Source organism: Manduca sexta, chromosome 25 (assembly GCF_014839805.1).
Source record: "Manduca sexta isolate Smith_Timp_Sample1 chromosome 25, JHU_Msex_v1.0, whole genome shotgun sequence".
Lineage (NCBI taxonomy): Eukaryota > Metazoa > Arthropoda > Insecta > Lepidoptera > Sphingidae > Manduca > Manduca sexta.
In genome coordinates, this window is record NC_051139.1 from 7,828,785 (window position 1) to 7,846,027 (window position 17,243).

General features: G+C 34.3%; 1 protein-coding gene across 1 annotated transcript in view; it reads left to right on the forward strand.

The window, feature by feature from the left end:
• Positions 1-13,844: 13,844 nt before the first annotated feature.
• Positions 13,845-17,243, forward strand: part of LOC115446776 (lachesin) — a 68,124-nt gene continuing 64,725 nt past the window's right edge. Inside the window, exon 1 of the mRNA XM_030173558.2 lies at positions 13,845-14,210. The gene's annotated coding sequence lies outside the window, so the exon portion shown is untranslated. The remainder of the gene's footprint in view (positions 14,211-17,243) is intronic.

Here is a 17,243-nt window from a genome sequence, read left to right on the forward strand (position 1 = left end):
GTCCGATCTACGCAGAATGAGCTCACAGTGTCTTGAAGTCTGGCAGCCGGTCTTTTGGGTTCCGATTTAATTAAATGTAGAACTGGATCCTAGGCTTGTGCAAGCTTCCAACCATCTTCCCTATTGAAATTAGGATGTTTTTTAATTTCAATAGCCTCGCGAATCATCCTAGGCAGGAATCGGTGTTCTTTGGCGAGGATTTGTGGCTTGTCTAGTCGCAGATAATGATTGGCGCCTCCCTCAGAGTGTTCAGCGACTGCAGACTTCGTCGAGAGTCGGTGTTTCACGTCAGCTATATGTTCTTTTACGCGGGTCCCTATATTTCTTTTTGTTTGCCCGATATAAGAGAGGCCACAGTTGCAATCTATTTTGTATACTCCCGGTTCTTGTAGAGGTATGTGACACTTGACAGGTGGTAAAATTGACTAATCTTCTTAGGCGGCTTAAAATAAGTTTTTATGGAAGCACGCTTCAGGATGTAGCCAATCTTGTCGGTGACTCCTCTTACATATGGTAATACAACCGGAACACGTTCAACTGTGGCTGGTTTCACTCGGTTTCTGTGACGGCGGCGTGGAATTTGGAGCTTGTTGTCTCGCAGTACTTGCTTGACATGTTGCAGCTCAGCGGCCAGGTGTTTCTCGTCACAGATTCCTTGTGCTCTCTGAAACAAAGATTTGCCCACGGTAGCTAACTGTTTTGGGTGGTGATGAGATTCACCGTTCAGATATTTATCAGTATGGGTCTGTTTCCGATATACAGTATGACTTAAGGTCTGATTAGGATTACGGATGATTAAAACATCTAAGAAAGCAAGAGATTTATTGTGTTCTAACTCCATAGTAAATTGGATTTTATTGTTGATGGAGTTAAGGTGATTTAAAAATGCAGTTACTTTATCAGATGGTAAAATTGTGAAAGTATCGTCTACGTACCGTTTATAAAACCTTGGAGTGACCGGGGCTGTACTCAGGGCTGTCTCCTCGAAGTCCTCCATAAATATATCGGCGACTACCGGAGATACAGGGGAGCCCATCGCTACCCCTCAACTTGTACATAGAACTGATTATTCCACAACATATAGCCAGATGTAAGGCAATGTTGGAGTAGTTCTGCATATTCCACAGGAATGTTATTCTCTGCTAACTTCTTAGATACAATTCCTTAATTAAGGCTTAAGGAAAGGCTTAAATTTTGCTGTTACTCCACGAAGGATACCGTATGAAGACATTATTTGCAATGTTGAGAATAGTCTCTTCAAAAATAACTTGAAACAGGAAGATTCGGAGGCGATACGCCAAGACATTTCGTCAATTTTGCGTCAAAAGAAAGTGCCGAAACCAAATCTTCCAAAACACGAATATATCGCTTTAAAGAACTTGCGATCGATGAAGGACCTTACCATTCTCCGTGCAGATAAAGGAAATGCGACAGTAGTAATGGATACGTCAGACTACAATAATAAAATGGAACAACTTTTATCGGATGTAAGTACGTATAAAATAGTCAAATCAGACCCGACTACTAAAGTATTAAAGGCTACTAGCTCTTTAATAAAAGATTACTCCGATAAGTTAAATCTTGACGTAAACTTGCTCGTTCCTTCGTGTGCAAAACCGCCTAAACTGTATGGGTTGCCGAAAATACACAAATTAAATGCTCCGCTACGTCCCATAGTGAGTCAAATCGACACACCAACCTACAGATTGGCTCAGCACGTAGCAAAAGTGCTTTCACCACTTAGAGGAAACACTAGAGCGTCTGTGAAGGATTCATACCAATTTGTCAGCGATATTAAAGACCTAAAATTAGCTGACAATGAAACTATGGTCAGTTTTGATGTCCAGTCTCTCTTTACGAGCTTACCAGTACAAGATTGCATCAGAATTGTATCTAAGAAGTTAGCAGAGAATAACATTCCTGTGGAATATGCAGAACTACTCCAACATTGCCTTACATCTGGCTATATGTTGTGGAATAATCAGTTCTATGTACAAGTTGAGGGGTAGCGATGGGCTCCCTGTATCTCCGGTAGTCGCCGATATATTTATGGAGGACTTCGAGGAGACAGCCCTGAGTACAGCCCCGGTCACTCCAAGGTTTTATAAACGGTACGTAGACGATACTTTCACAATTTTACCATCTGATAAAGTAACTGCATTTTTAAATCACCTTAACTCCATCAACAATAAAATCCAATTTACTATGGAGTTAGAACACAATAAATCTCTTGCTTTCTTAGATGTTTTAATCATCCGTAATCCTAATCAGACCTTAAGTCATACTGTATATCGGAAACAGACCCATACTGATAAATATCTGAACGGTGAATCTCATCACCACCCAAAACAGTTAGCTACCGTGGGCAAATCTTTGTTTCAGAGAGCACAAGGAATCTGTGACGAGAAACACCTGGCCGCTGAGCTGCAACATGTCAAGCAAGTACTGCGAGACAACAAGCTCCAAATTCCACGCCGCCGTCACAGAAACCGAGTGAAACCAGCCACAGTTGAACGTGTTCCGGTTGTATTACCATATGTAAGAGGAGTCACCGACAAGATTGGCTACATCCTGAAGCGTGCTTCCATAAAAACTTATTTTAAGCCGCCTAAGAAGATTAGTCAATTTTACCACCTGTCAAGTGTCACATACCTCTACAAGAACCGGGAGTATACAAAATAGATTGCAACTGTGGCCTCTCTTATATCGGGCAAACAAAAAGAAATATAGGGACCCGCGTAAAAGAACATATAGCTGACGTGAAACACCGACGCTCGACGAAGTCTGCAGTCGCCGAACACTCTGAGGGAGGCGCCAATCATTATCTGCGACTAGACAAGCCACAAATCCTCGCCAAAGAACACCGATTCCTGCCTAGGATGATTCGCGAGGCTATTGAAATTAAAAACATCCTAATTTCAATAGGGAAGATGGTTGGAAGCTTGCACAAGCCTGGGATCCAGTTCTACATTTAATTAAATCGGAACCCAAAAGACCGGCTGCCAGACTTCAAGACACTGTGAGCTCATTCTGCGTAGATCGGACCACCAACAGCTAAAATTTAAAAAAATTAAAAAAAGTTGTATAATTGTAAAATGTAGGTAGATATTGTAACTTTGACTTTACGGATGAACGACACCTCAGTCCCCCCCGTGACCATGAAGGCTGCAAAGTCTTCGAAACGTCGGGAGAAAATAAAATACTAGCACCGCGATAGAATCCGAAAATTAGTTTAATTTCAATGTCTAACATTCGCGTAAACATAAGAAATCATTATACAGAAAAGGTAAATCAACGCATATTATTTAACACATAAATTAAATACAATATACCTAGTCTTGCCATAAATATTGTAATAAAGAAAAAAGAAAATTGTTAACTGCAAATAACATTTATTACTTTTACAGTGTGTCAGTTTAATACATAAATATAAAACAATTAAAAATATAAAAAGCTTATTCGAAGTGGTCTCCATTGGCTGCAATACAGTCCTTTAAACGATGAGGCCAGTTATCAATAGAAGCACGCACTCTTTCCATGGGAAAATTCTTCACTGCCAATCGTATAGATTGTTTTAGGGACTCCAAATTATCATGGCGTTTAGAGCAAGCTGTACTCTCTAAAACTGACCACAAATCATAATCCAGCGGATTAAGATCGGGACTAGACGACGGCCAGTCTTCAGCTCTGATGAAGTCCGAAACGTTCGATTCCAACCAAGACTGCGTGGACCGAGCTTTATGACCCGGCGCCGAGTCTTGCTGGAAGGACCATACTTGGTTATTGAACATGGTGATGTTAAGGGGCTTAACTACCTTCTCAAGAATGGTATCTTGATACACTTGTGCCGATGTTTTGATACCTTTTTCACAAAAATATGGCTCAGTCACTCCTTCATAGCTAACACCCCACCAAACCATCACTGAAGTCGGATAATGTCCACGTTGCACTCTGTCGACTAATTGGGAAGCTTCCTTAGAGCTTTGAGCATAAATACGGTCATTTTGTTTGTTAAAATGTTGCTCAATTGTAAAAATTTTCTCATCCGTAAACAAAATTTTTCTGTGACCTCCCTTTGCGTACCGCTTCAGTAGTTGTTTCGATTTTACCACCCTATTCTTCTTTAAATTATCAGTTAAGAAATGGCCAGTGCGTCTCTTATAGGCTGCAAGTCCTAAGTCATCTTTTAAAATACGCGACATGGTTCTAGGTGCTATCTTCATTTCCCGAGATAAAATCTTTTGCTTTCGGACAGGATTTCTTCGAATTCTTTCCCTTACTGCTTTGACCACCTTTTTCGTACGAACACTACGTGGACGGCCAGATCTTTTTCTGTCACAAACAGAGGAGGTCTCATTGTACCTATTAATAGCCCGGTACACAAACATTTTACTAATACCAAGTGTATGGAGAGTTTTAAAAATTGCATTTGGCTCCATACCTACTTTGTGTAATGCTATCACAGCGATTCGGTTCTCTTTATCACCCCCACACCATTTTTAATATCGCAAAATATTTTACAATGTATTGGCGCCAAAATGAGAAAACACAATGAACAATCGTATAAAAATGACAGATTCGAAATTCAAATGTAATATTTTTTTATAATTAAGTGTAACAGTATTTATGGCCAGACTAAGTACAATCATACACAGTCTATATGTTATATGTGCCATATTCGCTACAGTTAATAATTATAAATGTTATAGTTTTATTAACCTCGAAAACATCCAACTAATATTTTGCATCGCGTTCTGCGGTCACAGTTTACCCTTTTAAATAAATATTAAACACGAATGTGTTTTGTAATGAAAATGTATTGCTTTTCTTTTTCATGTAATTTCAAGCTCTGGAAAGCATGCCAGCATTTTTTGCGCACAAAATTGCGATCTTTGCGAATACGTACAAATATTAAAATCAACTTGCATTTTGCTCTCATTCATCTCATAAATTTATTTGCCGCTACCAAGCACGTAGTGTGGGCGTTTTTTATGTTTCTTATGTTGATACGTGGCTATATAGGAGAAGACGTGACCAGTGTAGACTGTAGACTACCAATCTATTGGTTGGGTGAGGTTTTGGTGAATCTAATTATGCAAGTATAATTCATCAACGTGAAATGTTTTAAAGTTCAATTGTTAAATTTGTAATAAAACTACATACAACTAAATACATGAAAAATAATTCAAAGCATTTACCCTCTTGCTAAAAAGCCCATGGGGCAATTTTACCGTAGACGTACTTTACCCTTTTATTAGAGTTTATATACTTTTTGGTTATTTTTATCTAAATTTTTTTTTTCAGTTACAGGTTTGACGTTCAACGACGGTTCTATTAAGATATATTAAATTATTTTTGATAATATTATTCGTCTTCAAATCGCAGATCAATTTCAAAAAGTAGGACATTCAATGACTGTTCTATTAAGATATATTAAATTATTTTTGTTAATATTAATCGTCTTCAAATCGCAGATCAATTTCAAAAAGTAGGGCTGGTATAATTACCCTACGAATAAAACGAGGTAATACAGTGCCAAATTTGACTCATTCTAAAACGCAATTCACAAACACGAGTGTACAAACTATACACCACTAGACTAACATATCACAAAGCAAGTTGGTATATAACGTTGGTTTAAAGGATTGAAGCCGTCGCAGTTGAGGCGAGCCGGTTTTTGTTGCGAGCTCTTTCAACTGTTTAGTTGTTGCATTATTAGTTTTCAACTCCGCAAGTTTAGTATTTTCGGCTCGGTTACGTTCGCCGAAATTAAACGCATACTTTAATTTTGTTATGGGTTTTTATTTGAAGTGTAGGTTTCACTAATCTAAAGTTTTAATCGCGGATCTGAACAACCCTTTCTTGTTCACTGAGCATCAGGGTGAATTACAATTGATTAAGTGGAGATGTGTGGTATTTTTGTATATCCGTATACTTGCTTAGACATATTAAGCAATCAATACAAAGGAGTACATACAATTTAAGCATCAATATTATTCATGCGAGAATACCGTACGGAGTTTTACCCAAGCATTTAGCTATAATGAAGCCAACCATACCCTTACCATTCAGAACAATAAAGAGGAAATTATGAAATAACGAAAGAGAACGTGTGTATAAACTATATTAGGATCTTGATGAGTGGAAAACTTAGATTTGGCTTTGTCCCGTGAAAGCAATGAAATGTATGCCTTTACTAATATTTGAATCCCAAACAATACTGCAGTACTCGATAATTTTTTTGTTTTCACAAACCTTTTAAAAACAATATTAACATTCACACAGATCAATAAACAATGGACCGCGCATATGAGAATGCATAAATACAATTTATCGAAAGGCAGCTAAAATAAAAAGGTTCGGAAGGCGATACTACGGCGGGCCACATCGAAAAGTGTAGTCGAAGGCTGCCAGCTCATACGAGGAGGTGTTCCGGTGCAATTAACTTGATTTATTTGAGGCATTTACTTATTCAGTGCTATGGTTACTGCGCCATAGGAACACGCAACGGTTTTATTTAAAAATTCCCCTGTCTTCGGGAATCTGCTGGGGTAATTTTTACTATAATATTCTTTTAATGGTAGCTATAAATTAGGGTCTAGCTATAGCTAGTACGCATGATTTGTTGATGGAATTACAGTTCAATAAATGTTACATTAGGATATATCCTAATGTAACTTTTATTGAACTGAAAATTATACGATATTTCACGATAAATTAGTATTATTATACTAAGTTACTAAATTTATGATTTTTTTGTAGTAATATATCCAGATACAAGATCAAACAAGAAATTAACAAGTCAACCAAAAGCTAATTTAACGAAGAATGTCTCCAAGATTCAACTATTTTTTTTCCATAGATTAATAAAATTGTTTAATGGTTGAAGTTCTCAGACATTATAATAAAGACGTCATTTCAGTAGACGATATTTCATTTCCTTAAGTAATCTGATTATGACATAAAATTATCTACATATAAGAGTTAGTCGAACGAACGAATTTCTGACACATTAAGCTGCCTTTTAAAACAAATATCGTTATTAATTTTTTCAATGACTATACTATATAACGACTATACTAACCCCCTTATACATAGACGTTATTTATCTAAGGACGGACTATTGTTGTGATAGCAACTCTGTTTCTCAACTTTGTTTATCTGACAGTTTGCTGGCTGTTCAAGTTTGTTTATCTGACACCCAACTAGATTAAAGTTGTATGTCAATATTAGCTAATCACAACGGCCCTATGTCTATGCACTGCGAAGGCTGCCATGCCATCAGCACTGAGAAACAGTTATCACAGCGATACTCGGTCCTTAGATAAATAACGTCTATGAATAAGGGGGTAAGACTCCGAATGTTTCTAACACAGAATACAAAGAAAGTAATCTTGATACATTTTTCAATACAGAAATTTGTAAACATCGGTCACAATGTACAGTTAGCCACAAAAGTAACTGAACAAACTTAAAACTTCAAATCGCTTTTACATAATAACTTCATTTTTTATCTTAAACTAAGTAAAACCCTACGAGGTTTAATTTATTAAAGAAAAACGGATTGTTCATACAAACACAAAACTTTAAAGGTGGTTTGAAATTTTCAATTTGTACAGCTGCTTTTGTGGCTGACTGTACTATACAGAAGTTACAAACTTTTTTAACAATTACTCATCTCTCTTATTTTAAATAAATACATTATTCGACAAAGAGAAATGTTACCTGAATACTGTTGTTCGTTGAATTAAAGCAACGCCTCAGACACTTTTATCAGCTTAGTTTATCAAAGCCACTATTAAACGGCAGACATTGTAGAATTATACAATGCTATCGTAGACTGAACTTATCTACTGACTATAAGAAGTTAGATTTGTATTCATTGAACTTCGTGTTAATTTCCCTTTTAATTTTATATCATGTGCCAAGTGACTACACATACCTAAATAAATCTTTATATAGTATAGTTACGAATATAAAGCAATTGCATTTCTTGACTTTTGGGTGAATTTATAGAATTATGCCGGCTGGGCCTGTCGTACATGCTGTAAAGCAGTTGTATTTATAATGTCGAGCGTCAATAGTAACTCTAAAAGGTTTTTCTCCATGGTATATTGTTTGGTGATGTCCATTCAATCGGGTACAAAAAATTTGGCATCGTGTGAACAGTTCAGTGTGTAGTGACTGCGATCTCCTCACTTTTTTAAAATATTAAATAATTCTCATGAATACTTCGAGGTTTAAATTTTGAAATATATATTTTACATACCAAGACTAAAGAATTTCAACTATAGGTATAATCTTAGAACACTTATCTGGATTATTCTAAAACTGTCTTGATACTAAAATATTTAATAGTATCAAATTCAAAAATGTATAAAAAAATCCCCGCTTTAAAACCTAATAAGTAAATTTAATTAATATATAAGTATTATAATATTTTATATAAACTCGACCCAAATAAATTACAAAGTAATGCAATTTTTATATTAATAACTTGTTTCCTCATAGGTATCACTTAAAAATTCTAAGTATTGGTAACTTTTCAGGAAAGAGGAAAAATAATAGTCCTACAGGTTGATACGAAAATATCGCCTACATCTAAAGAGATGGTACCCAAGTACGACAACCACACCGATGTTATTAAAATAGGTTAAGAAAAATAAAACTTTATCGTTTTAAAAGAAAATATTTTGCTTGATTACAAAAGGTACACGATGTTTCATAAAATTATCTAGTACTAGGTGTTGCTCGCTGCTTTTTGCATGAAAAGCCTTTCTCGCTACAAAATCTTCTAAAACACTGCAGCAATTTATAGCGCGTCCGGTACGACTCCAGCGCCATCTTTTTAAAAATCAAATTAAATAACTCCCACGGGGAGCAAATTACCGGGATGAAAATTAACCTATATGTTTATCCAGAACATGGTTTACCCGTGTGTCAAATTTCGTTGAAATCTGTTCAGATCTTTCTGCAACTACTTCTCACAAACATCCAAATATTTTCACAAACTTTTGCATTTATAATATTAATAAGAAGTAACATTTCAGTTGGCTTTCAATTCAATGTACATTCAACTAGAAGAACTCCAAGAAATTTATTGAGTTGAATGGTAATTCATTTCTATATTTAATTTTTAATGACTATTTCGACTTTGATCTTTTTCTCAGATCGATGGATGAACAAAGGCTTATTATTCTTTAAGCCGACATTTTAATACTCGTAACTAATTTTTAATTATGTTAGGTTAGTAAGTAAATTTAACTGTATTTAAAAGACCAAAAAATCCTTGTAAATAATGGCCTCTAGACTTATTAGTTGATTCTAACAAAATTAACAAAAGGTCTATAAATAATCCCCTCAAAAATCTACGATGGCGAGATATTTTTTAGTATAAAAAGATTTCCATTTAATCTCGTAATTCATAAACCCTTGTTAGAAGTTTGTCCCGAAGCAAACATTTGAGTTCGACACGGAATAGTTGAGACTTATTCTTGCCTGCCATTCCTTCGCATGCGAAATCTTATCTGTCTGGAATGGACTTACGGTAATAAACTATATTGACATGATTTTCTAATTAATCTTACTAATATGATAAGGCGAAAATTTGTAAAAATTTAGGATGTTTTTTTTTAAAAATAAACAAAGGAACTCTTGGATGGAATTGGATGAAATTTTGAATACAGATAGACTTTTCTTTTATGAATTTTAGGACTTTTTCGGACTTAAGATAAATCCTACTTTTAATCCCTAAAAGTGTGATTTTTATATTATCCTAGGTGTTGCTCGCGACTTTTCCCAGATGAAAGCCTTTCCTGTTACAAGAACTTAAAACATCATCTAAAAACATTGAAGAGATACATAGCCACATCTGCAAAACACGAACGCCATTTAAAGATTAGATTAAATAATTCCATTTTTTGCATGGAAGAAAATTACTGGAAAAACGTTGCATATGCATTAGTCTAGAGTATGCACGTTAGACCATGGTCCACCCGAGTGCGAAATTTCATCCAAATCAAATTTTCAGAGTTGTGTGCCCGTGGGATTTGAACCTGCAGAATTTCGTTTCGGCAGTCCGTTCCACACCCAACTAGGCTATCGCCGCTTTTATCATTTATTTTTATTATATTCGTAAGAAGTAAAATTATAGATGTGACATATGTGAGACACCATTTTTTTTTAAATTTACTGCCTCGGTGTTGTTGTTCACCGATTGCCGCTCTGAGGTCTCCAGCTCGAATCCCAAGTCAGGAAAAGAGATATTGCTTTTTTCGGCTTCATATCATGTCGCAGTTGGGAATTTATACCTGACATGGCGATAGGCTCACCCTCTATCTCATGAGATGGTATACACACGAGAATAGTGGCTCTTCTAGTTACGTCTCTGTCTACACCTTCAAGAAAAATGCGTGAGTGTGTGTACTTTTTTCATTATAATCGTTTTTGTGATCCATGTTCGTTCAAGTGAAATTGTGCCCTATGTCGTAACCAGATATTTATTTGCACCGTACCATATCAACGGGTCTGTTTTTAATTAAACTATCGTATTCGTATCGAATGGAACACAAAAGTTCAGCAATAGTACATCGAACTTCAAGGAAATAATAATAAAAAGGATTAGTTAAGCATAAGATAATGTTTTCACGATTTCTGAACACGCTTATCTTATGATTTGTAATTTTCCAAATTACTAAGCAAGATTTAATATTTGCAAGGTTTCCTTATATTTAATTATTAGTCTAATATATCTCTTTATGTCTCTTCATGAATGAGCTCAATTAAATGCCACGCTATACTTTTAATTCAAAGCTCTGTATGGTGTTGCTACTGTATATGGTCGGTCATATCGCTTACCATCAAGCGAGCAGCATTACTTGATTCGTCATTTAGTTCCAATAAAAAATAATAATAATTGAATAACTTCTAAACCTAATTCTATAATATTTAAAATTGCTTTCTTTAAACTTTCAAACCCAATGACAATAATAACAAACATAAAACATTTAACATATTGAGGATCCCGAGTGAAGTTTCCTCTCTATAGCTAAATAAAGAACATTTGCCTAATACAACAACTTTCCGTTCCATTGAAATGCTCTCCCCTTTACCGTATTTCCTTGTTCTCTCAATAATAACGTTTATTTATATTCATTTCATTAGGCTCGCATGAAACATTCAATTTATTTGTCTTTCTTTTAAAATATTTATTCATTTCGTTTCATTTGTGACGTTGATTAATTAATTAGGTTATATATTTGAACTATGGTTACTTAGTTTAATTTTTGACAATTCTTATTCCAAATATTGGCACGTATCTAGTCTACAGTTTATTTGCATAAAAAAAAATAAGAATATTTATTCTAAAGGCATTATAAATATTTCTAAACAATAGAGAATACAGTTTGTAAATAAATATTATGTAAATTACAGATTTCTCTACAAGTAAAACAATACGATTATTATATCCCAAACGTACACTTCAGCAAAAACTATTCAAATATTAAATCTTTTGCATTTAAATTGAGCAGTTCAAAGAATTTATTTGTAAATATCAGAATAGTTGAAGGTAGCAGTCGCAGTCTCGATTCCGAATCCCCCAAGAATTGACTTAATCATAAGAACGAGCCGCGAAAATCGCTTTCGTCCAAACGAGGCCCCGGGGAGCCAGGCTATCGGCCTCCTTTTGCTTTCTTTAACTTAGCCGATCTAGCTGCAAACTTGCCAGGATTACAGTGGACTTACCCTCTTACGGCTGTATGAAAAACTTGAACCGTTAAAGTGTTGTTGCATTTTTTGTAAAGCTTTCAAGCGCTACCGTCATTTTAAAACTAGCTACTTTGATGGAAAATTCATTTTCTTTTTTATGTATTATTTCTTTGCATACAGGTGTTTGTCAAACATAAATACATGAAATCATAAGTATTTTGAAATCGATTGTGTTCTTTTTTAGATTTTTACTATAATGTTGAAAATGTTTCAATGGTTTGTATTGCGAAACTCTTGCTTTAACAACTTCCTTAGAGAGGGGTGAAGCTTTATTTATAAAAAAATCCTCACCTTTAGTTTCTTTTTGCTACAGCTGTGTATAAACAACAAAAACGATTTTTCTATTTTTATTCTTTACAAATTCATAGGCCTCGTATGAACTACCGCTTTTTTGCGTCCAACAAGCAGTTTGCAAACACTAGTCTTTGGTCTGAAGTAAATCAATGTCAGTGGAATTATTAAGTATTAAGAGAGGTAGTATCAGAATGTATTAATAACCATGTTTCGTAATATCAGGTACGTAATCAATAAACTTACGGGAACGGTTAGTGTTGACATTGCTAGACATAAATAAGGTAAATTTTCATGTAATTTTAATTTACTTTGGCATTCCCGTGTAAAAAAAAAGATTAATAGTCTCGACTTTCAGTAGCTTGGATATAAAGTTTATAGTTATCGATATATTATTCCAGCTTTATGTGTATTAGTAAAATACGACTGAAAATAAAATTTGTATAATTTTTTTCATAACATTACCTTTGCTGCATACTTTTGCAATTTTTTTACTTATACCAAAAGGACTAGAAGTGCGTCGCCTGATGATGAATGATGACTTAGCTGCAGATTTTAACATCTGCAATATTAGAGGTATTATAGATAAGACGGTTACTCTTAAAAAAGTATTCAGGATTGCAAGGGAGGGGAGTCTGGGGTTTATTGTAACTCCGGTAATAAAAAATAAATAAAAAAAACGTTCACTCTAAGTAAAGAACAGCCTAATCAATTGAATATCATGCAAATTTGGTCATCAATGAAAACGTTTAGTAATAGCGAGAAACAATATGTCTATGATCATCAACGCATACAAATAGCTAGGAGCAATCTAATTCATAGATGTCAGTCGTCATTAGGTTCCAGTTACATAAGACACCAAACAAATAGGTGTAACACTTAATAATTATTACGCGTGTACCTTGAACCCAATCTACCTCTCGCATTTGCAATGAGAATTGGGCTTTATTGCTTCAAAGTTAAGATCCCTTTTGATTTGCATATTTTGTTAAAATTTGATACAGTAAATAGGAGTGCGAGAACGCAGAGTATTAGCGCTGGCTTATGGCACTGTATTAATTTTGAACCGTAGTAACTTAGGTGGTGACAGAACTAAGACATTAACACATAATTCACTTTGTAACGCAAATGAAACTAGCGCTTAATTTACTGTTATAATTTAGTGAATTCCTTTACGGTCTAAAACGTGTAGGGGCTTGGAACTATAGTTTCTGCATTGATATAATCCTCTGCGATGTATGTACGTACGTATGCCTTAATATGGATTAAAAGTGATTCAACTAATAACTTGCTCTAAATTTGTTGTTGGTTATTGTTCTTAGTATAACTAGAGTTTAGATATAGTTGGGTAATTAGAATAATATCTTATAGTAGAAATAAAATGAAATATAAGATAGCCACCACGTGAGTGCGGTGCTCATTTGTCATTCAAAGTTTCCGTATAGTTTATTATTCCAGTAGATATGAACAAGCAACAGCACGTGAAATTGGCAACAAAAAAGAAAAGAGAAAATCACATGGAGCGTAGCATCACGGGCCAACTCGGTTCGCGAACTACATTACAGTTTACATAAAAACATCGTGTTCAACGACAACGGGGCATCAACTTTCCCAGCGAAGACATAAGCGAAATTGAATTACACATATTGAAAAAGAAATGTGTAGCTTCTTGGTAGGCGTGGTTTTGTACGGAAGACTCCTCCTACCCAGTGATCCGCGCATGAATCGCAGTAATATCGCTCTCAAGTCGCTCGGTCGCGGCGTGTGTCGCGCGGGCACAAGCCAGTGCGACCCGAGCTGTGCCACGGCCGTGGTGATCCGCGCGGCCCGCGCTCCCCATATTCCGCAACTTTCAACTTCGCGCTCTCCACGAGTTTAGTTCCCGGAATTATTTGTTGCTTCAGACGCGACGCGAATGTACGACAAACTTTTGTGTTTGACTTCGCCCAATTTCATATAACTTCACCGGATAAACTTGAAGTCTGATGAAATAATGACTGTAAACTATTAATTAAACTGATGATTATCAATGGATATTGGTTTGTGGGATCCAGTTAAGTGTATGTGAAATAAACATTTGTATGGAGCTGGTATATATAAACAGAGAACTATTATATTATTGATAGCAGTTATCTGTGTATATGGAAAACGTGAGTATGCAAGTCCCTCATCCATAGTATCCCAAATCCCCAAGGATAGGAATACTATGGACTTCCACATTGCACCACTTTAACATCTGATTGCATTCATACCCTTCATAAAGAATTCTAGTTGTTTTAGAGTACTTTTGATTTCTTCTTTATGTCGTAATTGAGGTGCTATCATAGTTTCAGTGCGATCACTCTTCCTTTTATGTTTGCGGGTATTCTGACAGTCCGATATTACCCGCGTTCTCCAAATAATCCCTATATATTTTAAACCCTTTGTAAATATATTCCACTAAAAGATGCAAGTGGCTCCTAAAAAAATCACGAATGACGTCGCATAGCTAACTGCAGACGAAAATACATACAGGCTGAAATTTCCATACAGACTTTTTTGTAAAAAGTTTTTGTGAACCTCTTTCTGTGACTGATCCGACTTTCCAGTATTTTTCAAAAGATATTTATAACTTGACACTACACACATTCGACCACCACAAACCATTGCGAGGAAGCGGATTTTATTATAAACAAAAAAAATTGCGTAACAAATTATGCGAATTTTAATGGTTTCCAAAAAATAAACATAATAACTTCTAAAAATGTTTTATATTACATAAGATGGAATTTATTTTACTATACTAAAAAAATACATAGAATCAGTTAGAAAGTAAACTTTTACTTTTTTTTGTTTTGTTACCACCTTCGTCATTTCTAATCGCAAATTAATTTATCAATCTATGGACAGTCATGACTCATTTAAAATTATTTTTAATAGTATATTAATTAATTTACGAATTTATATAAAATGACATTAAATTAAATTCATATAAATAACATTATTTTCCAATTCAATAATTACCAATTTTTTTCATATAAAATTTTATAAATAATAGTAGGTTTAGCGTAGATGCAACAAGTAATTATAATAATAACACACACACACACACCGTCGCACTCTTTTTATTCCTGAAAGGGTAAGCAGAGGCACAACTAGTGTACCACTGTCCGCCGTGTGTATTCCGTCCCATGATGTGACAGTGGGCCAATTTATCGCCACATCGGACTCAAATTCCCGACTTCAGGCTGATACTGAGTAAAAGAACCCAATATCATTTTACCCGACCCGGGGACTGAACCCGAAACTTCAACACTTCTATCGTACCATAATACAACTACGCCACCGATGCAGTCTAAGAATATTATTGTAACGTCAAAAAAAATAAGTACTTACTGTTAAAGGAAAATAAACGTCTCATTAGTCATTATATTATATACTACTCCCAAAAGGCCATCTAAAAACCCAACTCGTACTGAAATTAATATGTTGAGTTCTGTGTACAAAACAAAAAATAAAAGTCCTCAAAGTTAAAACAATACCACATATAAAAAAAATTACATCGCTACGCCGGTATTGACTTTACAATTACCTGTTACTATTTCAAGAACTGTTATTAAAAGTCAAAGATCACACAACGCAAATTTGTTTAGAAAAAAAACCCACACATCAATATCAATTTTTAAAAACACATTCATTACTGAAATGAAAACCTCACAGTAGCACGTGAAAATATTTTTATGTATATTTTATCACAATATTAATTTGTCTAACACCCGGAATAAAGAGTCAATAATTTTTTTTAATAAGATGTTCATTAACTTAAAAGCTTCTTGAAAGCTTAACAAGAAGCTTCATCAGTTTTACAAAATGCGGACCAACATAATTTAATATTCTATTCATTTTCTGTATGAATTTCTGTGTACGGAATTTTTTAAGAGCTTTGATAAAAAAGTGCTGTATGTTTTTTAAATCTTTTTTCTTTACCTGGATGAAAATTTGTTTTTTCGTATAACATAATTTTGACAAAGTCGCTTCTTGTTTATGAGTCTTTCAAAAATTCGTCCTAGGTAATGAGTTTTAATAATACAAAGGGGTTCTAGGGTTCTTATAAGTGGCGTGAGTAATAGAGCAGCAAAGTAATATATTTGTAAATATATATTACGATAAATAATATTTTGTATGCATGCGATGTGAATAACAATTCTAATGGAAACGACAGCTATGCCTACCGACTTTAAATAATATTGAAGTCCAAAAATAGGAGCCAGTTAAAAATGCCAGTCCCGACAACGAAACCAAACCTAAGGTTTTTTGCCACTTAAAATATTTGAAGCCAGTCTGGCCCGGTTAGCGAATGCAGTCGTTTCATGAAAACATTTATTTTTGTATGATTATGATGAAATATAGGTAGTAAATTGGTCGATATTGAACTTTGAAGCTGCCTAGGTGTGTTTGATCAATATTATAATTATAAACACAAAGATTTTTTCATTAAAAATATTTGTTAAAATATTTTATTTGCTTTACAGGTTTAAAATATCATTTCAATATCTTCAGATTTTTATGATACATAAAAAATCACCTTACATTTACTGGTTAGTTATTTGTAAAATAATCTATGATTTACAACAGTTATAAATTGCCTAACTGCAGTCATTTATACTCGCAGTCGTTATGTTGACTATCAGAAAGGCAACCAACGTCAGTATGGATAGCGTGAAGTAACTACGACATACCCTATACAAGAGAAAATGAATAAAATTAAATGTTTCATTTGAGATGTTATAATATTTATTAGATTTGTCTACTACTTAATTAGAAGGGAACTAATAGACTTTGCCCAAAAATAACTTATTAGTAAGGATTATTCTGTCACAGGGCTTAGATATTATATTGTCGTTGAAGAAATTTCAGTTTTATTAACTTTATAATAAGATCGTCATAATTAAAATAATGTCTTAATCGATCTATTAACATATCGAGTACGTAGACAAAAAAGTCTTGTGCTTTAAAAATGACAAATTTTATGCTGCAAGCACTTGTAATTTTTTATAAGGACATAGACATTAACGCTTTTGGAATTATCTGGTGATTTTTGTAAAAAAAAATAATCTTATCAAATACTAAAGCTAACTAACTGACCAACAAATTAATTTAAATAATAAAGATACTTAATATTAAAAAAAGGCATAATAAAATGA